The sequence below is a fragment of the Solanum dulcamara genome, chromosome 5, assembly GCF_947179165.1.
Source record: "Solanum dulcamara chromosome 5, daSolDulc1.2, whole genome shotgun sequence".
NCBI lineage: Eukaryota > Viridiplantae > Streptophyta > Magnoliopsida > Solanales > Solanaceae > Solanum > Solanum dulcamara.
In genome coordinates this window covers 21,463,681-21,469,837 of record NC_077241.1, presented here as the reverse complement: position 1 = coordinate 21,469,837, position 6,157 = coordinate 21,463,681, and positions in this window count along the sequence as shown.

The window sequence follows — 6,157 nt, the reverse complement described above, 5'->3', positions numbered from 1 at the left end:
TAAGACATCTACACCTCCTACTATAGAGAACTTTGAATGGAGCCAATTGAATGCTTGAATGATAACTGTTATTATAGGCAAACTTAATTAGTGGAAAAGGGTCATCGCAATTACCTTTGAAGTCGATTACACAAGTTCTCAACATAATCTCCAAAGTTTAAATAGTTTGCAGGGATAGCCATCAGTGTGAGGGTGAAAAGTTGTACAAAGCTTAACTTGAATACTGAGACTTTTTTGGAATGATCTCGAAATCTTAGAAGTAAATTGAGAACCTCGGTATGCAATAATAGACAATGGAATACCATAAAGCTTAACCAACTCTCGAATGTAGAGCCTAGAATAATACTCGATTGAATAGGAAGTCTTACTGAAAGAAAATTCATCGTCTAGGTCATTTGGTCTATAACAACACGAATAGAATCATACTGCCTATAAATACAAGACAAGTCTGTGATAAAGTCCATATTTAAATCCTTCTACTTACAAGTAGACATATAATTATCTTTAAATTAACATCTCGTTTTGTGATGCTCAACCTTCACCTATTGATAATTAGAACACTTAGCTATGAATTCTATAATATCTTTCTTTATGCCATTTTAATAACAAATTTCCCTCAAATCACTTTCATCTTTGTCGATCCCAAATGAATAGAATATCAGGAATCATGAGCTTTGGATAATATTATTTTGCTCAAGCCATCAACATCAGGAACACATAATCTCCCTTGGTAACGGAGCACACCATATCTCCCTTAGGAGAAATCCTCAATGACATTTTTGAAAATTACTTTCTTTAATTCAACCAAAGTGGGATCACTAACTTATTTTGAAATCAAATCGGACACAAGAGATGACTCTAAGCCATTTTGCATTATAACACCACCCTTTTCTAAATCAACAAAATGAACACCTAAACAAGCTAATCTATACATATCATGAATCAACTCCTTTTTCTCATCCTCTATATGGGCAATAATATGCATGGACAATATAATAAGAGCATCGACAACTGTATTTGCCTTTTCCAGATAATAATAAACACTCAATCCATCTCCTTTGTCGAAGGTTCAAATACTTTTGCTTGAATACCTATTTCTAACTCCTATATTCATGAATACATCCATATGAACGCCATAGAGATAATGTCTCTAAATCTTTAAAGCAAACTCCACTGCCCTAACTCCAACTCATGAGTTGGGTAGTTTTTTTCATCAAATTGAAGCTTCATATCAACGTTATCTATCACCTTATTATTTTGTATAAACATGTAAGATGGACCGATCTTTGAGGCATCAAAATACACAATAAAACCATTAGATCCTTTCGGTGAAGTCAAGACTGGGGCTAAAGTTGGTCTATCTTTGAACTCTTGGAAACTCTTCTCACATGCTTTTGACCATTAAAATTTCACCTTCTTTTGAGTCAAAAAAGTCAACAGTGAAGAGATAGTATAAAACCCTCCCACAAACCACCTATAGTAACATGATAAACACAAAAAACTCTGCATATCTGAGTGAGAAAGAGGTCTAGACAAGTTCTTAACATTCTCAGTCTTCTTAGGATTGACTCTAATACCATCACTGAAAAATATTTGTCCAACAAACACTACCGGCCTCAATAAAAACTCACACTTGCTAAACTTAGCAAATAACTTACTATCCTTAAGAAGTTACAGGAAAATCCTGAAATGGTAGTCATACCCATCCTCACTCCAAGAATACATCAAAATATGACAAGCATATCAAAATATTTCTTGAACACCCAATTATAAAATCCATAAAAGCTGCAGGAGATTTTGTTAGTCCAAAAGACATTACCAAAAATTCAAAATGTCCATATCGAGTTCTAAAAGTCATATTTGAAATGTCACATTCTGTCACTCTAAGTTGATGATAACCCGATTGAAGATCATAATTGCAGAAGTTACTAGGACCATGAATTTGATTGTACCAGTCTTCAATCATTGGGATATGATACTTATTCTTGATTGTGACCTTGTTCAATTATTGATAATCAATGCACATACAAAGAGAATTATCCCTCTTTTGAAAAAGTAGAACTGGAGCACCCTATGGAGAGATACTCGGTTTAATGAAGACCTTATCCAATCGACCCATTAACTGATCCTTGTCGAGTAACTAAACGTACCTAATTCGCACTAGCGACTACGTTCCTAGCTTTGGGATGCATTCCTTTAATCTTAAGAGAGGATCCGAGCCTTGAATCAAGATAGGGGAGTTTGATCAATTGGGTGTGGAATGAGTAGAAAGGAGCAAAGATGACTAAAAATCGAGTGGTTTTTCTTGATTTTATGATCGAATTGGCTGTCCTTTGATAGCCCTTGTGCTATTCATAGTGCTGCTGTAGAAAAACCTTTCAAGATAGTCACTGCTAATCGCTTTTGGTCCCAAATCTTTGAGGTTTCTTTAACAAATAATCATTGGTTACATTTTATTATGTTATTTGTAATAACTAACCAGTTTATGGATGAGTGCTCTTTGAGTAGTTGGTCCGGCTCTGAACCTACGTGCCTGTGACTTTATTTCCCATTCCTTAAGTTCTACCAAAGATATTATATATATAGGAATAGAAATAGGTTGGATATCTAGGAGGAGATCAATACAAAAGTTGATTCTCCATTCAAGAGGAATATAAGGAAGATCATTAGGAAATAGTTTGTGAAACTTGATCATAAAAAAACTAACTCAAGATTAGGGGTTTTGAAATTCGTATCCCTAATCCATATTAGATGACACATTCAACCTTTAGAAATCATTTTTCTGAGCTTAAAGACACGTGATAAACTGAACCTAACCAATGAAATTACAACCATTCCAATCTAACATTGATTGAGTTGGACACTGGAACTTAACATTTATCTTATGATTATTAATTAAATTAAGCATAATTCACATCATGTTGCATGATTTGAAATTAAATTTCAATGACCCATGTTATAGGCTATTTTCAACTATGATTTCAAGGAATTATGATCATGAATTTCAAGAGATCTCAATAAACTTTTTATGAATGATTACCAAGGTTTACGAATGACTCCTGAAAGCTTATGAATAATATTTCAATGATGTTTTCAAGTACGTAATTATTAGAGTGAAAGATAATTCTCACATAATCATCTTAAAGAGGTGAAATGATATTCACACCAACTCATGGATTCTTATTAATTAATAATGTTAATGACCTATTGTTATGATTACTATATAATGATGATTGATATCTATTATTGTCTATCCCAATAATGTTAATGACTATGTTTTCATGAATTTCATTGGGATAATGACTAAGCACCAAGAGGAATTTAAGGTAGGGTTCTGGTAGGCAAAGTAGCTACCCAGGAGAATCCTATTAGCAACCTCTAGTCCCTAACTACATTGAATGCATAGATTTATGATGCCAATATGGCCTAACTAGTAGATCCTCATATATCTCTTAATGTTATGATATTCTCATGGAATCTACCTTCGTAAGGTAGCCTCTCCCTTCTGAATGTGGTAGTTACATCAAATTTCATATTATAGCTTGCATGGTCTTATATGTTGGTTTAAGGTCCCATCCCACACCAAGGTATATAAAAAGGTATAAAGTTTTGATAGTAATGTTTTGCAGTACTGACCACATGATTATGATAATTTAAGATTTTTAAGGTTTTACTCATATTTTAAGATATTGGTCATGCATCTAATGTTCATATTTATTTTGTCCTATATTCATTGTCCATGCATACTTCTCGCATACTTAGATAATTCCATGTACTAGCTCATACTTTTTGCCTACATTATATCATAATGTAGGATCAGACGATCATAATGTTAATGACCTATTGTTATGATTACTTTATAATGATGATTGATATCTATTATTGTCTATCCCAATAATGTTAATGACTATGTTTTCATGAATTTCATTGGGATAATGACTAAGCACCAAGAGGAATTTAAGGTAGGGTTCTGGTAGGCAAAGTAGCTACCCAGGAGAATCCTATTAGCAACCTCTAGTCCCTAACTACATTGAATGCATAGATTTATGATGCCAATATGGCCTAACTAGTAGATCCTCATATATCTCTTAATGTTATGATATTCTCATGGAATCTACCTTGGTAAGGTAGCCTCTCCCTTCTGAATGTGGTAGTTACATCAAATTTCATATTATAGCTTGCATGGTCTTATATGTTGGTTTAAGGTCCCATCCCACACCAAGGTATATAAAAAGGTATAAAGTTTTGATAGTAATGTTTTGCAGTACTGACCACATGATTATGATAATTTAAGATTTTTAAGGTTTTACTCATATTTTAAGATATTGGTCATGCATCTAATGTTCATATTTATTTTGTCCTATATTCATTGTCCATGCATACTTCTCGCATACTTAGATAATTCCATGTACTAGCTCATACTTTTTGCCTACATTATATCATAATGTAGGATCAGACGATCATCGTACACCTCCCACTTGTGGCTAAAGGTGGGCTTTACTTTCTTATTGTTGGTGAGTCCTCATACTCCAAGGACAGGACTTTTATCTTTTATCATTTTTAAGACTATCATATACTATCATAGGTGAGCTAGAAGCTTGTATTATGCTGCATCTAGTTTAGTAAATGTATGTTCGATGTCATGGAGTCTTTTTATCATTTAATTTTGAGTTTGAGACTTGTTCTGTTTTGTTGAGATTTTTACATTCAGACTTTATTTCCGCATCTATGTCTTAGCTTTACTACTTTACTTACCTTATGTATGCTAATGAATGATATGCTAAGAGGCATTGTTGGAGTCCTTTAGGATTTTGATCCCCTTGTCACACCCATACTCTAGCTTGGGTGATGACAAACATAGTATCAAAGCATAAGTTTTAAAGTGTCCTAGGGAGTCTAATATGATGTATAAAGTAGAGTCTTATTTATCGGTGTGAAGTGCGCTACATCTATAAATTGAAGGCTATGAGGCATTTTAGGAAAAACTTCACTTTTTTCATAATCTCATCGTACGATGGAGTGGAACTCTAAGGATTCATCCTCTAACAAGTTTTCTTTGTGATTTCTAGAAATAATCCTCCATGAAGAAACCCATTCGAAAGGAATGTTGAGGAGGAGAAACAAGCTCCAAATGACCCTTTGAATGAGCAAGTCTCTCACGCGGAGCTTTGACATGCATTTCAAGTTCATTCCCAAGTCATAATCACTCCAGCTAATAGGGAAGTGGTATCTCCCATGAACCCAAATATGGTTTGAGGGATAACTACATTCGTGACTTCACTCAGATAAACCCTCCCGTGTTTTATAGATCTAAGGTGCATAAGGATCCACAAAAATTTATTGAAGGAATTGCTAAGACTATTTCAATTATTGGTATTAGTTTAATAGAGAAGACAGACCTAGCGGCTTATCAACTAAAGAGAGTTGCATAAGTTTGGTACGAGAAATGGAAGGATAAAAGAGATAGAGATGATGATCCCATTGATTAGCAGGAATTCAAGAGTGCTTTCCTTTACTAGTTCTTTCCTTGGAGTTGAGGGAAGCCAAGTTACAATAGTTTATCAATTTGTGCCAAGTTAATATGAGTGTGAGGGAGTATGACCTTAAATTTAATAAGTTTTCAAATCATACTCCTTTCATCGTTGTAGATCCAAGGGCTCGTATGAGAATATTTGTTTTGGGTGTGTTCGATTTATTCATCAAAGAATATAGAACTGCCATGCTTATTAAGGAGATTGAAATCTATAGTCTTATGATGCATCACAAGCTAATAAAAGAGGAAAAGTTGAAGAAGAGATATAGAAGGGAGTCCAAGAGGGCTTGAACAGATGGTGGAAATTTCTCTGGTTGTAAGTCCAAAATTAGTGGTCATCCTAAGTTTTATCAAAAGTATTTTGTCAAAGATTCATCAAACACTCAGGATCTAATGTTCCATAAAGATGAGATACCTAATCCTAAAGTTCAAGGAGGATCTATGAGTGGTCAAGTCATCCCTCCATGCATAAAGTATGGGAGGAATCATAAGGAAGAATGCTTTGTGGGATTGAATATGTACTATAGGTGTGAAAATCCTTGTCATCAAGCAAAGTATTGTAGGATTGGTGCTAGACCCTAGTCTCAAACTCGAGCTATAGGCCATTTGGATAGCATAGTACTA